General features: G+C 41.9%; 1 protein-coding gene across 3 annotated transcripts in view; it reads right to left on the reverse strand.

Moving 5' to 3' along the window:
- RHOT1 (ras homolog family member T1) overlaps nt 1-17,770 on the reverse strand; it is a 688,574-nt gene that overhangs the window by 386,778 nt on the left and 284,026 nt on the right. The window lies entirely within an intron of this gene.

Consider the following 17,770-nt stretch of genomic DNA (forward strand, 5'->3'; position numbering starts at 1 on the left):
ACAACTTGAATATATCTGTCAAGCAAAGGCAGAGTTCCATTTTTCTCCCATGTCAACCACTATTGCATTGCCTATGATAATTACTTCACAATAAACATTCTTAAAAATTAATTCTTGAAATGTGCAGCATGCTCAATTTTGTTTTTTAGGGCAGTCTGGATAGCATTTTAATGCCAAGAAGGAATTCTTCAATAAGAGTAGTGGTTGTTCTCAACAGTGTTAAGGGTCTTGTCATTATTCAACAGTTTCAAATGTTATTTACGATTACTATCCAAGACAAATTAGACATAAAATATTAATCATCTACAAACTGTCATGCATTATCAATACCTTCCGTTTCACTGCGATCATGCATAAAGAACTAGTTTGCGATTCAGACAATTTGAAAAATTGTATCTAGCAAATAATCACAGGGGTACTGAAGGTTCACCCTTTGACATCCACTTGAGACCCTGTACTGCACCAGAAATAAACGTCTTCCAAAACTTGCTTCACCAACCACAAAATCAAAGGCGAGTCGAATTTTTAAAGCATTCAATAAAAATAAGCTTTAAAAAAAATAATTACCCTCCGTACAAGTAACTTTCACAGATTTTCATTTACTTAATTATTTTATGCAATCATTGTTGCAGGAGCCTTCCCTAAACCTATGCTGGTCTTTTGGCCCTTTGATTTTGTAGATGATGTGCAGAACACACGATTTGAAAGTTGCATGCATATTTTACTATTGTCTTTATGTAACTCACTGTGATGATATTATGCATTTTGATACAGGGGGATCGGTGGTCATGGATATTCTGGTTATGAGCATTGTTTACCAGGAAAGAGGGGATGATGAATTTGGGATTTTCGAAGCACCATGTTGTAATTGAGATATTTTGATGCATCCTGGGCAGTGTAGTGTTTAACACAAAAGCGACGGGGAAGGTGAAGGAGAATATTTAACTTTAGCCTGTTGTTGATCTCTGAGTCTCAAGGCTCGTGACATGTGATTTATCACCTGGGAGTAATTGAGGAAAACTTCTAAACTGCGAGCAGGTTCCGATTGAAACAAGTAGTTTGTAAGCATGAAAAGAAGCGAACAGCTTAAGTTATAGTCTACATGGAAAAATCGGGTATGCTGTTGGAAAAGGAGTTGGCAACATGGACAATGTTGCTTTTTAACGAACAAAGGTTATTCACCACATGTTAGGGTAAGCGCAAATAATTTAGCTAGTGACGTTAGGAGATATAATTTCTGTTTAAACAGAGTGTTGGGTTGTAAAAATGTTAGTTTGTTATGTAGAAATAGGCGAGAACAGCAATGGTGTTTTTGATGAAATTGGGAGTAACAATGGTGAATTAACTTGTGTATATTGAATTGATCCGATAAATGTGTGAAGGTTCAGGTTTTTGGTAAAAGCTGCACTTTTTTCTGAGATAGTAAGTGTGATTGCAACAAATATGCTGATTATAATTACGACATATGTTTTTTATTGTGGATGCCCCTGACGAAGGGTTTTTATCCTGAAATGCATAGGGCTATTTTCAAATAAATCATGACATGTGGAACTTATTCTTGCTCCTGTGCTGGTGTTGACATTTTCGTGAAAAGAATAAAATGAATTGAACAAGTAGCTGGAAAAAACAGATGAAAGGTTGAAGTTTAAAAATATGGATTAAAATAGATGATAATTAACTGGAATTTAATTCATTTGATTCATTCAGTAAGGAGGCTGTCCGGCTTGGTGGAATCCGATGTGGTTCCCCTCGTGGTTTGTATCATTGAAGCGCAATGAGGCGAAGCGCGGCAAGCACGCACGCCGGGAAATTCTGAATTGGTTGAAATCTGGATTAAATGTGGGATTAATAGGTGTGCATCTCACCACCCCAACGTGCCTTTGAGGGCATCAGAAAGGTTCTTCATGGCTTAACCATTAAAAGCCACCTGATTTCACGTTTGCGCCACAAGGAACACAGCTCAAGAGGTTATTCTGAAATAAGACCAGAAAGTCTGCTGCAATATTATAGATAAGTGCAGGAGGTCCACTTTTACAAGAGGTTAATAGTAACTTGTCCCTCTCTTCTTTAGAGTCCAATGCATGCTGGAATAAAGTACAAAGCTGTACCTATTGAGAAGGGTATAAATGCACACACCTACATCAAGAGCAACACAGCTTTTTGTGGAAAATCTGCCTCTTCCAGCCCAGATTTCTTGCCTTTTGCTGGACTCTATATTTTTGCTAGCTTTAGAATTCTATGCACTTTACCCCTGCTATAGTAAAGTGCCTGTGCCTGTGCTCCCCTTTTAAACATGGTTGAATTGGCATACTCCTAATTAGCAGATTTAACTTGCCCTAGTGTATGGTGCAAAGTTTACCCAAGGCCTGAAAGTTAAATACCACGAGTCTAATGCATCACTTATTGTGCCATGCACTATAATGGCAGCACAAACAAGGCTTCAGGCATAAATTGTAGCCTGCATTTAACAGTGTAAGAACTGCAATTGGGATGCATAGCCTGGACAGCCAAGATGACGAACGCCTTACCGTGAGCTCCTGCCTCCCCTGCAAATCTATTGACTTTCATCCTAGTTGCTGGCAGGCTTTTCAAGACCAGCTGGGGAGCAGTCATAAAGTGTCAGCCCGAGCACATTTCGGACTGGACTTGTGCCGGCAGCTGACCACAAGGCCTTTTTGCTTTGGTGTTAGGTAGTCCACTTGCAGAATGGTGGCCGCCCTGTAGTGATTTCCTTGGAGGAGGGCGGCCTGTAGAGAGGTGTGGAACAGCTTAAGCTGCTGCCAGAGGGGACCATGTCATATGGCTTGTCTTAGGGTTTCAGCTGACCTGCTATTGCCCAGAAGGGCAACTGCAGCACAGGGTTCTTGCAGCAGAGGTCTGTGGTGCGCTGAGGCAAATGTGTACTAAACTAATCCCGCAAGGGAACGCTAGCTTACTGCGGCTTACAGGGTCCCTCAGAAGGGGACACGGTCCGTGCCGAAGCCTGCTGCAGCCACGTGGTCCTTGCCTGCTGCCCTGCGACTTGGGGGCCGACCCTCAGACCGAGAGGTTCCCCTTATTTGACTTCTTTTTTTTTTTTTTTGTCCTCATATTGCGAAAGTTCATTGTATTCGGGTTTCAGGTTTCTACCTCTGGTTTTGTTACCAACACTGCCCCTTGGTCTTTCGAGGTTGGGGAGTTTGTCATCTGTCCAAGGTTTTTTTCAGAGGAGTGTCCTTATTCCTTACATAGTATCAACTCTGGTTTAGAGAAGCGTGGGTGAGCTAGCCTTCAGGCTACTCGACAAGTATCATACTTGTCTACCAGTTGTTGTTTTCGCGTTAATCATAGGACCATAAGTACTGACCCAGTGTTGGAATGTATGAAGTTTTCGAAAATTTCCCAATATTTAAATCTTTTTCTGAAGTTTCCCTTTCTGTCTAATTTGTTGGTCTTTATGACAGAGTTCATCCAATCACTATGTGTAGGTGGCAGTAGATTAATCCATTTTAAACAGATCTCCCTTCTGGCTAGAACCACTAGTACAAAGAGAAGGTTTTCCTGACATTTTGTTAAACCACCCTTACACATTGTGACGTCGATCCCAAAAAAAGTAAAGGTTGTACTTACAGTTAGATGACTCTGTATGATTATGCTCATGGTCTTACCCACTTCTTTCCAAAATTGTTCTAGTAGGGGGCAGTTTCTGAACATGTGGAAGTCGTCTGCCTTTTCTTCTCCACACTTCGGGCACTTTTTTACGCCTGCATTTTTAAATTTGGACAATTTTTTCGGAGTCCAGTATGCACGATGGATTGTATATAGGTGATTCTTTTTTAGTGCAACAGATTTTAGAGTTGACCAACATTTTTCCACGGATCTTTCCCAGATTATATCTAAATCGTCCAATTGTAGCTCTCTCCCCCAGATTTGATCTTCCATCCTCTTGTCTCCCTCTCCTGCAGTTATAAATGCCCAGTACCACTTTGCAACCGCCTTAGTAATTGTTAGGAGTTCCACCATTTCTTTTTCAAGCTTAAGATCATCTTGTTTGTTAGTAGGGATGGTTTTCGCCCAGCTTGATATTTGATAATATTTAAATTTGGACACTGACCCTTTGGTGAGAGATTGAAATTTTTCCCATGTGATCAGATTTGAATTTTTTAATAGTTGTCCCCAGTGGTTGATATTGGCTTTTTTTAGAGGGGTTGCCATTGCATCTTTTAGGCATTCTGGTGTTCCCGGAGAGTCCCATAATGGGGCCATTACACTGTAGTATTGAATTTTCAAATTTGCTCTGATTTGTGCCCACAATTTTGCTGCCTCTCTTAAGGTCTTTAATTTAATTTTTTTAAAGTATTTGGGATGACCAAATTTGAATAAAAAGTGATCTTCTCTGTCTGTCATTGCTTGCCAGTGTTTTGGATAATGTTGATGATTTTTTAGTAAGGTCCGTATGTTTTTAAACTGAAATGCCTTGTAGTACTCCACCAGGTCTGGGCTAGATAATCCTCCATCTTGTTTTCCTCTCCTGAGTTTCTTCCAAGAGATCCTAATTCCCTTTGAAGCCCATATGAAATTGATGATATCTCTCTGAGGTTTTTTTAGAAGAGATTTCCCAAATTCTAAAGGGATGGTGTTAAAGAGGAACGTATACTTTGGTACTATTGACATTTTAATGATGTTTGATCTACCTATCAAGGTTAGTGGTAAACTAGACCATACATCGAGCAGTTTTTTTACCTCTCCAGTTAATTTATTCAGGTTTCGTTGTGTTATTTTGTTCAGATCTTGGTTTACTAGGATCCCTAGGTATTTTATTTCTTTTTTGATATTTGAACTTTGGAATTGTGTATTCCATGTCATAATCTCGGTCTTTGAATGATTTACCAGATAGCCTGAAACTTTCCCAAACTCGCTTATAATTTCTTCTATAGATGTCTTGGAATTAATGTAGTCGTCCGTAAAAATCATTAAGTCGTCTGCGTATAATGCGATTTTCTTGTTCCACCTCTGATATTCAAAGGGGGTAATCTCGTTGGTGTTTCTTAGTTTATTCGCCAATGGTTCAATATATAGATTAAAAAGCATGGGGGAAAGGGGACAACCCTGCCTTGTTCCTCTTTCTATATTAACATTTTCGGTAAGACTGCCGTTTACTAGGATTTTTGACCTTGGTGTTTTATAAATATGTTTCACCACATGCATGAAAGATTGACCTATGTTGTTTTCGGTCATGACTTTCTCTAGGAAGGTCCAGTTGACTCTATCGAACGCCTTAGCGGCGTCGATAGTAAGTATAGTGAGTGGGACTTTTTTTTGCGTGGCTATGTCAATGGAGCTCACGAGCTCATGTGTAACTTCATGCAGTTGTCTTCCTTTAATGAATCCTTTTTGATCTGGGTGAATGAGTTTATTCATTACTTTCCCCAGTCGAAATGCCATAATTTTTGCGAATATTTTATAATCTGCATTAAGCAGCGATATAGGACGATATGATTCACATCTAGTGGGATCCTTGCCAGGTTTTAGTATAATTGTAATTATTGCATCATTCCAAGAATCTGGTATTTTATTTTGTTGTTTAAAAATCAGATTTATCAGTTCCGTAATATGAGGTAGTAGGGTATCCTTTAAACTAATGTATATCTCGTTTGGTAGGGCGTCTGGCCCTGCAGCTTTTCCCTTTTTTAAGGTTTTGATAGTCTCATCTACTTCACTTATTGTGATCTCTTTATTTAGTTCTTCCCTTTCTTCTTCTGTGAGGGCCAGTAAAGGGATGCCTTCTAAGTATGAGTCTATTTGGTATTCTTGTGGACTTGCATCTTCGGTATATAGTTCTGTGAAGAATTTCCTAAACTCTTGTCTAGTTATGTACTCATCTGTGGTTTGATTCATTTGTCCTTCTCGATGGATTTTTTTTACTTTATTCCTGATTTTATCTGTTTTCGATTTCCAAGAGAGCCACTTACCGCATCCTTCCCCATATTCGTGTTTTGCGAGTTCACTTGATTCCCATTTTTTGCGTAATCTGTCTTCTAGTAAGTCTTCCAATTTTTCTTTCTGATTTTTCCTTTCTAGTTCTAGGTCTTTTTTCTTTTGTGTTTCTTGTTCTGCTACTATTTGAGTATCAATGAGGTTAATGTTTTCCTCTAGGTCTGTTATTTCTTGATGCGTTTTTTTTGTTTTTATATGCTCCAAGGCTTAGTAGTTTTCCTCTTAATACGGCTTTGTATGTATCCCAAGATACCTGTTTTGTTGTTCCAATCTTGTTATTTTCAAAAAAGTTTATGGTTTCCAGTTCAATTTCTTTCATAATTTGTTGGTCAAGTAGGATTGCTCTTTCTACCGTGAACCTTCTTTGCGTTTCTATTAATTTTATTTGAAAAGTTAATTGGACCGCAGAGTGATCTGACAGATGGGCTGGTAGGTGGATTAAATCTATTACACTGCTTGATATGTTTTGATCAATTAAAAAATAATCAATTCTTGATCTGTGCCCCAATTTTTTATTATGAAGTGTGAATGGATTTGTTGTATCTCCTCTTTCTCTCCAAATGTCTGTTAGTTCTAAATCCCTTTTAAAGATACCGATCCATTTTCTCATTTTTGGTAAATTTGCGTGCCTCCCTGGTGGGGATCTATCAATGCTTGGGTCCATTACGAGATTAAAGTCCCCGCCCAAAATTATTGGAGAGGTGGCTTGTATTAATTGAGCGTATAGTTTCCGTAACGGGTCTTCATCATCTAGATTGGGTCCGTAATATCCCGTTATTGTGAGGGGGTTATTTCCTATCAGGACTTTCGCTATTGCCCATCTTCCTTTGTTGTCTACTTCTGCTGAGTCCAGATTGGCTTTGAGTGATTTTTTGACGATTATTGCAATTCCTTTGATATTGCATTCTTGTGTGGTGCATACGAGAAAGTCAACCCAGTTTAGGGTTTTTATTACTTGATCCCATTCCATTTTTAGTAAATGTGTCTCTTGTAGTATTATAATTTCGCTTTCTGCTGTCCTGAGATATTCCAAGATTTTGATTCTTCTGCTTTTTGTTCTCATCCCATTTACATTCCAGGAGAGTATTTGAAATTTTTTTTTGTTTTCCTCATTTATCCGGTTTTTCTTTATTCGTGCTCCTCCCTCTGAAAACCATTTTGGTTTACCAATTTTTGTAAGACCGCAGTTTGGTGACCCGTCTTCTTCTGCGTTTGAGGATATTTTTTTCTCATTTTTTTTCCCTATTTGCACCCCACCCATTTTCGTGTAGTTTTTATGATTTCTTTTTGTGTTTTACTGTTACCCTCCCTGGGGAAGCCTCCATCTTCTTTTCTTTGGGTTAAAAACATAACCCTTAGTAGCTCCAGCCTCTAACTCTCAGTTCAAGTGAATTGTGTTTGTTCAATTTTCTGCACCATTATTCATATATGTGCTCAGGTATTTATATACGTATTCTTTTAAGAAACATATAAGTTGTTGATTTATCAACTCGGATTTGGTCTTTTATTGATTCAATAAGAGCTTTAGCTTCTTCTGGGTCCCTTATATTTCTCATTTTGTTACGCCCCTTATTTGACTTCAGCCCAAGCAGATTTACTGTGACTACATCCTGATGGCGGTCAACCTGTGGTGAACTTGTTAGAAAGTGCATCCCTACTGTAAAGAAGGGGCTCTGGAGACAATATGGGACTTGTGAGGTGTGCATCCCCCTCTCCCCCTATGGTTCTGACAGCCCAAAATACCGGGAGTCCCCAGTGATCAAGGGCTCTGTTGAGGGCTCTGCCATGGTTATACACTGAGGGGCCGTTTTGTCATCTGCTTAAAGTGGTGAGGCGAGACTAATTTGGTTTGTGTTCCCACTGTATGATGATGAACCAGTGGCTCTGGACGGTGTTGGAAGATCCATGCTGCTAAAGACTGCTATTGTTGGTGTGCTCTCCTTTGCTAAGATGCGAAGCCTGAGTGGCAAATAGGACCTCTGCACACTGTCCTTGCCCCTGGACTGCTGTTCTCTAGAGAGCACATATCTGATGCAGTGCCTGGGACTCGCTGCAGCCCCTGGATAAGCAGGTCAGAGCTCCACTCCAGTGCACTTTGAGGTGACGGACTCTTGGATCAGCTACCTGCTAGGGCCCCTGCAGGAACCAAAGCTATCCGCGATACTAGAGCCAGAGGGGATGTCTGCCACAAACACGTTACTGGACTGTGAAGTTATGGGGACCAGACACAGTGTGGTCATGGTATGAGACAGACCACCTCTACATCAGGCACAAACTAAAATAGTTAAGTTCACTGCATCAATGCTAGAGATGGCTAAGAATGCAAGGGGCGAGGGAACAGCTCAGCGGCGTAAAGACCCTTCAAATACCAACACTATCCTTTAAGCTATCCAATCATCTTACCCAGCATTTCAGGCCAAGATCAGTGAGGTTGGGGTGGATGTTTCCCTCTGGCAGCAAGACCTGCGCAATGTGGTGGATAGGGTGTTGGGACCTGAAGGGTGAATTTCCGAATGAGAGGACACTGTTAATGAACTCATGACTGAAATGGCACGCCTTACTGCCGTATCCCGTGCCTTGGAAAAACTGGAAGACGCCAAGTAACACATGCGGAGAAGTAACCTGCACCTTACAGGATTGCCTGAGGGATCGAAGGGCACCTCCCCGGAGAAAGTCCTTAAACAATGGATCCCCTCCTGTGAAGAAACTCTCACCTTGCTTAATTATGAAAAGGGCACACAGATCACTGGTGCCAATGATCGTCCAGGTGCCTCCCCCTGCCCATGCTTGCTAAAGTGTTGAACCATAGAGACAGGGATGTGATCCTTATGGTGGCCAGAGATAGAGGAGAACTGCTGTACCAGTCCTCTAAGATCCTGATGTTCCCAGACTATGCTTGTCAGGCGCAGCAGCAACACAGTAGGAAAGCTGTTTACTATATGGTTTGCTTGGGCGACCTCACTCTGTAATATGCTCCCAAACCCATTTTGGGTCCTGTCAGGCTTGTTTGTAAAACCTTAGCTCAACCCTGGGTTACTGTGGCTTCATGCAGTCAGGCTTGAACAAAAAGGAACAAGTGCAAAGCATTAAGAAGTACCAAATCAATTGAATAAGAAAGAAACACAACACAAAATAAATCCAACCCCAGTTTAAATGAAAATAGATCTTATTTTTTATGAATTTTTAGACACCAAAACCAACACAATCCACCAGAGGGTTCTAAATATATAAATTATTCAGCAAATTGTAAATCACTGCTTTTCATTCCAATCACAAACAAGCATTGGAAACTACCGCAGTTAGCAGTTACTTTGAAAACTTTTGTAAAGTAGTGTTTGGTTACTCGGGCCAATTCTGGGTGAGCAACTTCAGCAGAGAGCAAGTCGCAGAGGTCAGTAAATCTTAGCAGGACAGTTATCTTGCAGTCAACACAGTCTTCAGTCCAGTTCCAGACTCAATGGGCAAACTGCCACAGACATCCATGGAGGGGTCCTGATGCAAGGGATACAGGATGCTGAAGATGCTGATCAGGTTAATGGGGGTCTTTCTGGGGCCACCTCTCGGTCCACGAATGTGGGGAGACTCTGGCCACAGGGGTCGATGTCTCTCGAAGTCAGGGTGAAGTACTGCCAAAACAGTGTTGCTACCGGTCCACTCATCTCCAGTAATCGCAAAACCGGTGTCTCCCTTTAACTGAGGCTAGTGTCTGGCTACGACAAATAAACTGGACTCTGATGACAACTATACCAGGTCCAGCAGACTCAGGTGCAACTCTTGAATGTCAGGACTCTTTCTCAAAGGCTGTACTTCAGAGGCCAGTGGCAATAAATTGATTGCCACTACCAACTTGCCAAGGCAGGTTTCTTCAGCTTTTGTGGCACCGGAGCTGAAACAGGAAGTCAGTCAACGAACTCTTGGGGTTCACCTCTTCTGTCTAGGGCTCAGGACGACTTTCCTTGAACAGGGTACCACAGGCACAGTCCTTTCTTTGCTAGTACAAGGATCAACAGGTGCAGTCCAGTGTTTGGTGCAGCCTCTCTTGCCAGGTCTGGGGAACAGCAGGGTAGTCTTTCTTCAGTCCTCTCTACAGGGCAGATGTGATCTAAGGGCTCTGTACCAGGGGTGTTACTTTTATACCCACGAGGATGAGGTAACTACTAGTCAATGGGCTACCAGTCCTTCTCCAGCCCGATGAAAGCTTCCTGCACAGTGTGGCATCTAGCTATCCAAGAATGCAACATTCTGCCCACTTCCAAGATGGCAGAACCCTTTTCCAATTTTTTTTCCAATTTCAAATCTTTATTTCGGTCGCAAGACCATAAAAGATGTGCACATAAATGTTACATCATTAAAACCAAATTATAAACACATTTTAAGAGCATAAGCAATCGAGATTGGTTCAGAATGAATTTAAAAAACAGTTACAATGAATCAAGTGGGATGGGTTGGTTCTACCTCCCCGACCCCTTTAGCAACCTAGCACGAGTGACCCATATTGCAGTTAAAAATTTTGACAAGGCAAAAACAGTTACCGGGGATAAGTCAGTTTTTAAAACTCTATAAGCTGGTAAGAGTCGTCTAAAACCCAAATTTTTAAGCAGAGGGACGATCCAGTGCTTTCTGCTTTTCCGATAAGCTGGGCACATAAATACAACATGCACATCGGTCTCCTGAATATTAGCACATGTAGGACATGTCCCTGTACTGGATTGACTCGTCCATCCCTTGGTGAAGGACCCCAAAGGTAATGTCCCATACCTCCACTGCAAGAATAGTTTCCTTGTTAGGGGAGGCATGATATCATTCAATACACATTCCATGGTAAACGTGTCTTTAAATTGGATAAAATCAAAAGTTAGGGATCCTTCACGGACATTATCCAGTGCTCAGGCAAGCATATAATCATTATAAGTTCTGGACAGTATCTTCCTCGAGATACTGATGCTGGCTCTTTCCGGATCTGCCCATAGTCCTGGGAATCCAAGGGACTCGCACATGTTCTTTATATAACTTAACCATGGTATACTGCTTACTTTCGGAGCAGATAAAAATTCCTGGAGCTCAGCTCTGTAGATTATCAGCTCCTGGCTGCTCCATAGGCGGCGCCAAAAAGCCAATGGTTTGAGGCCAAGTTCCTCGGTGATTGGCCTCACGCCCAGATCCAATCTATGGGGCAGGAGTGGTGTGCTACCGGGGAGGGATGTTAGTTGCCTTAAGAACTTATTTTCGGCAGTTAACAGGCTTTGGGATGGGAACCCTTTTCTCATTGTGTGGAGCTTGGCAGCCCATCCTAGAGTTGTGGCTATCTCAGGGCTACACATTCATGGGGAAAACAGGATTGGCCCTCTGTCCCAGACGTCTACCAGAACAAAAGATCAACCTGCTCTCATGTGTGTCCACCATTTACCCTTCCAAGGTGTCTTATCCTTTGAAGCCCGTCTTTTAGGCTCACACCCGGTTTGGCTTTTTACCAAGGACAGGTAACATTTCTTCCAACTCTATTGTGTCCTTTCCTGGGTGTCGTTCACATGTCTCTCCAGGACGGCAGAAGGCTGTCCCGTGGCCAGGAAGGGTAACTGGCCACTAGAAAAGTTGGGCACCAGAGTGGCAACTTTCTAAAACTGCCTTTTACTCAAACGTCACAAAAAAATTGGCTTGGGCATCAAGTTGGGGTTAATGCAATGATTCTTTTGATACCTCGAAGTATCAAGTTTAGCAGTTATTCTTATTCAGAAGTTAGCACAGCTGAGTTGTCATTGCCTGTAATTTCTAATGGGACGACTAGCCGGTCTACAGACAAAAATGACAATTTGGGGCTCTTACCGTTATAACACACAAAAACCCAGGAACTACTTTTTAATGTACAGCACCCTATTTTACGATTTGAGAGGCCTACCTTAGGGGTGACATATTTTTTGGGCTTTACCATTACTTCAAAAGGCAAAGTCGAGTCAGCAGTTTAAAACTGCTCTTCGAAGCTGCAGTGGTAGGTTGGGAGACTTGCTTTTACTTTGTCACACTTGTGACGGCACAAAATGTGCTCCAGTCCAGGAGAGGCCCTTTAACTTACAGGCCTTGGGTACCACAGGTAGCTTATTCTAGGGCCTTATAAGTAAGTTAACCTATGCCATTTGGGTATCAACCAATTTAATATAAACTTTTATGGGTCAGAGCACAAGCACTAAGTTCTGGTTAGAAGTCCTCAGTGCACTCTGAGCAGAAAAACCAGCAAGGTCAGTCCAAAGCTTGGAGGTGATCATGCAAAAAGAGGCATTTCCTTACACAATGAAATCCTTTGATGCTGTCAAACAGAAATGGTAGGTGATTAAATTCCAGTACGTGCTCATGTTTACCGCCAGGTTCGGGTTTATAAATACATCCAAGTGCTTCTACCTTGATATATCAGAGGAGGCTTGGGAGTGGGCAACTAAACAGCCGATCAGATGCAACCCCGTCCCATCCCAGGATCCAACGAGCCAGGGGCATGTTGTACCAGCCTAGGCCCAGTGCATCCCAGGATCCAACGAGCCAGGGGCATGTTGTACCAGCCTAGGCCCAGACCTGACCCCAAGGTCATAACAAGTGCAGTGACTCCTGCAGTAGGCAGAAGAATTACCCCGGTTGTTATTAGACTCCTCTGCATCATGATTGATTGTAGAATTATGATGTGGAAAGTCATTGGACTGAATGAGCATATTAAAGGAGAAGCAGTTTTCTATTTCGCGGAATGCCATGCACCAGAGGTCTTGCTCCTGCAAGAAACTCTCTTGTTGGGCATCAGATGCCTGTTTCTGGCCAGATACAGTTGCAATAGAGTTTATCATGCAGATTATTCCAGGGGTTCCTACAGGGCGACCGTCATTCTGCACAAACATGTACTCATGAAGGTTTTCCATATTGAATCAGGCACTCAGAGCAGATATTTTGTAATTAAAGGGGTAATCGCAAGGCATGCTTGTAATCTGGTTAGCGTTTATGTGCCTCCACACTGGAGTCTAAACTGGAGATGGTTAGGTCCCTGGTGCTTCGGCTCTCGTATGGAATTGGTGATGTCCCTCCCATTTGGACTCCTTCAGGGCCAGAGGGACCCCAGGGAGGTAGAATCAAGGTTAGCTACATGGACTTCTAGCTTCGAAATCTGTGATGTTTGGCGCATGTGGAAACTGACATTATCGGAATAAACCCACATTTTCGCGACCCGTAAAACGAGGTCACGCATTGATCTTTTCTTACCCGCCATGGATCTGCTCTTCACAACGGGAACATGTACAATGCCCCAGAGATCTCGGGCCACTCTCCAGTCATTGTTCATTAGGGGGCCGAAAGGGTAGGCTGCCATCCGATCTGGCAGCTAAACGCATGGTGCCTGGTTGATAGGAACGCTAGCCAATTCTTATCACAGGAGCTGATGGTGTATCTGTAACTCAAAGAGGGGTCGGTGGAGTCTCTTGCAGTTTTGTGGGCAGCATCGAGGACCTACATATGAAGAATTGCCAAGTCCTCTCTAAAAGTCAGTGAAAAACAGAAACAGCAACAAGTAACGGAGTGGGACGCTTGCATCGGGAAGTGTGTTCAGGAGCCACAGAGAGATGCCAGTTGGTGATCTATAGGACATCTTTGAGACAGCTCAGCTTCAACAAGAAACAAAAATGCTGGATCGCCTCCACTCATCATTAATTCTCCAGAAGTAGTTGCCCCATTTAATGCTAAAGTGGAACGGTGGGTTGGCCCCCTGGATGATAGCGATTGGAGAGAGGCCAAGATGGAACCACAGGAGTTGGCTTAATATACGGAACTCCGGCAAATCCCACTGAAATACTTGCAGATTGATTATTTGACACTGCTACGGCTGTGGCGGGAACAAAAGCGTTCCTCTCCTGTATGCTTCTGATGTTCCGAAAAGAGTGCAGGCGTTTTCCGTGTACATATCATAAGGCCAGTTGTCCTGTGCGACTCATTTAAAAGTGGAAACCTTGTGACTACCTTAGAGGGATCCAAAATCTAATTAAAGTTTAGCTTCACCCTAAAATAAAATTCATTTGGAAAAGAAGCACAGGAAGTTCTTTGTTTCCGTCAAAAATACACTGAACCAATTCATATGCAACTAAGTGTGAAATGAGTGATCATAGAGCAGACCACATAGAGCTCTTGAGTTAAGAAAGAAACCTGCGGGATAACTGTTCTAATAATAAGTGCTTATCCTGGTCTACAAGATATACAGGATCGTCCTTGTTACATGTACACATACCTTTTTCCATGTAGTCTGGAAAAGCTCTGTCATCAAGTATTGGGCTGCCATTTAATTAACACTTGTGACCCCTCACCTCAAATTGCACTTCTAGCTCTCCTGGAGGACTTGGGAGATGCAGGGAGGGAATGGTGCATGGTGGGACTAGGCATCCCAAAAAGGATATTGCTGTGCTTGGAACTCTGCTGATCCCCCCTTACTGATGGTATGTATGGTGTGGAGAAATGGACTGGTGCACAAAACTAGTTGTACCCTATTGAAGTAGCATGGTATGCAGCTGCCCCAAAAAGCACAAGGAAATCTGGGGCAAATTCCAGACCAGGGAGATCAGAAATGTGTCCTGCAAAGTTTGCTTATTCCTCAAAATGCACTTTGTCGCTCGCACTGTACTGTTTGTTATCATCAACTGCAAAATGAATAAAAATTGGTATATTAAATATACACAACTGGAACAGTCGAAATAACCCCTTTTGACAGGATAAAAACCTTCCTTTTAAATATTAATATGATTGTCCCTTGTAGGTCATGTTGCCCAGAAGCCAGATGTAAGGTAGAACATGTAGAAATGTAATGTTAACATGTCCTTACATTGACTAGCACCCAAAAGCGATTTTCATTTTTGCAGGCCTAGCGGTCCTATGTAGAAAACCAGAGAACAGATTAAAATGCTGATATTGTATTCCTGGAATGGGACCAGTTACAAAATAAGTAAACAACTATTTATATTTATTAAAAATCCAATTCAATGTTACTTTCAGAAAGTGACCTTTTCCCTGCCTGAAGTTCCTGGAGGTTATTTTGAATTGGCTCTCTAGCTTCTCGCAACCAGTAATTAGTCCTGAGTAGGTGTGAACAGATGTGAAATAGCTCAGAGCAGCAAACAATAGTTTTACCTATATGAGCAGGGAGGACTCTTATAAACTAAGAGACTGCACAGGTTGGGGTTTGTGGGCATCCTTTTTGATACTTCAGTGTCAATTGGTTCTTGAATGTAAAATCTTGCCTAAAAGGTCTGCTGGGTTCACATGTAACACTTGGGGCACTCTTGAAGAGGGAGAGAAGAGGATCTCAAGGCAATACGTGTGGATCCACTGCATGGTTGCTGAAGGACTCTGCCTTTGAACTGCAAGACTCTGGGTTTATTGTGGGTACAGTGGCTGCTCCGAACTGGATTTTAGTGTTAGATATGGGAAGATACTAGGAATTTCTGTAGTACATTACCCATGTACGCCCAGCCCAAGTTTAGTGTGGTCAAAGACTTTCACCATCTTGAAAATACTCAAAGTGTGTAGGGTTGGCGCCGGAACTTTTATCCCATTCGTTAGGGCACGCCCAGGAGTCAAGTCAAGTCAAGTCATAAGCTTTTATTCGATTTGAGAAATACAAATCATACAAGCATAAAACATATAAAAACAATTCATTGCATACGTAATTATTCTAAAAACAAAGTGACTCAAGTGAACTCGAGAATAATTCATTAAAAAGAAGAGAACATACACTGGCGTACGCTGGGCAACAATACATAGTTAAAAATATAATTTAGCTAAAAAAGGGTCATGCATGTACAGACAGGAATAAATATAATTATCACACAAATTGCTTTTCTTGGCATCTGTACATTATGAAGCAAAGGTTCCAATATGACTCGGGCAAACACGGGGAGGTTAATTCATATGTAAACAAAAATGTAAAAGACCATACATTTACAAACGGTGGGCATAATGCATGATTAAAATACGATATACTATTAAAATAGACATATATGTACAGACAGGAATATATAAAGTTATAGCAGCACTATGCTCTTCCTGGCAGCTGTACATTTTAATATAAAAGTGGCAACAAAGAAACAGATATCCACGTTCTCTAGGGAAGATAGTAACTCTAGAGCGCTCTTTGAAGATCGAATGTTGTATTTTAAAAGGATAGGTTTTAGATACCTTACCCTTAAAAAGTGATAACATTTACAGAAAAGTAAAAAATGACAGCAGCTCTGGCGTGAGGTATTGTCACACGGGCAGGGAGTCTCGGATCTTGTTTTCTGGTCTGGGAATGCAACAAGGTGATGTACAATACCCAACCTGACTCGGGTTAGTACAAATTGATGGGAGGGACGAGAGACAATCGAAAGGTAGGCTTGAAACCCCGGAGTTAAGTTTAGTTCCTTATAGAACTTTACGGTGGCTAACTTGCCATACACCTTATCTCGCCCTTTCTTTTTAAAATTTAAAAATGTTTTTTGATTTCTTTTTTGGGGATTGCAACCGCCAATTCGGGGTCGAGGAGAACATCAATTTCAAATAAAGTTTTGTACCAGGAATGAATGTATTTCAACCACTGGATGCGTGATGAGTAGTCCAATCCTATACAATCAAGAATAATTTCTTGAGTGAATCGAGTCTCTGGCTTAGCCCAAATAGAACGCCACAATAAGAGTGGCCGAACGGCTGCTAGGTCAGAAATAAACTCGATCCCTACCTCATCATGAATTAATTGGACAGAGGCAGAGGGGGGGGACACATAACAGTCTTTTTAAAAACTTGTTTTCAACTTTTTGGAGCGAAGAGCCCTCAATTTGACCCCACACACCCGCCCCATACAGTGCAGAAGAAACACAACGTATATTATATATGTTAATCATATCTAAGATGCTTCTCGTTCCGAGCTTGGATGCAAATCGGAATATACTACTGGTAGACCGCATCATTTTCAACCTGATGTTATCAAACTCGGATACCCAAGACCCGTCGTTGGCGTAAGTGATTCCCAAATAACAAAATGATTTAACGTGTGTCATCTTGTCGCTATCCAAGAAAAAGCTGTACTTCAGTTTATTTGCAGACTGCCCGCACAACATTACATAAGTCTTAGTTTTGTTCACGCGGAGCCTCCTGTTTTGAATAAACAGCATAAATCTGTCAATGAGTCGCTGTAACCCAATCTGAGTGCGGGATAAAAGAACAGCGTCGTCCGCATATAGTAAGATTGGGACAGGTTTGCCTCCAATCAGGGGAGCATCTGCTGGGGTATCGGCCAAGATGCGATCAATATAATTAATAAAAAGGGAAAATAAAAGAGGGGCCAGTACGCATCCCTGGCGAATACCCCGTGAAACTTTGAGAAACGGCGTACATTCGCCTAGGGTACCATAACGGACCTTACAGGATAGTTTCTCGTAAAGCCTGGCCAGAAAGTGGACAATTTCCTTCGGTGCCCCGGACTCCAGCAGAACCTGCCAAAGAATAGCGTGATCAACTAAATCAAACGCGCTGCTCAGGTCAGCGAAACATAAAAAAAGATTGCCCTTTTTGACTACAGTATATTTATTGATAATGAGGTCCAAATTTACACATTGCTCCAAAGTGCCCCTACCTTTCCTAAAGCCATATTGCACCTTTGTTAAAATGTTCATGTCTGTAGCCCAAGTTTCTAGTCTTTTGAGCAAAATTCTACTCATGACCTTTACTGAGGCGTCCAACAAAGAGATCGGACGATAATTGGAAGCCTCAGATTTACTGCCTTTTTTTAATAGGGGAATAATAACTG

Source organism: Lissotriton helveticus, chromosome 7 (genome assembly GCF_964261635.1).
Source record: "Lissotriton helveticus chromosome 7, aLisHel1.1, whole genome shotgun sequence".
Taxonomy (NCBI): Eukaryota; Metazoa; Chordata; class Amphibia; order Caudata; family Salamandridae; genus Lissotriton; species Lissotriton helveticus.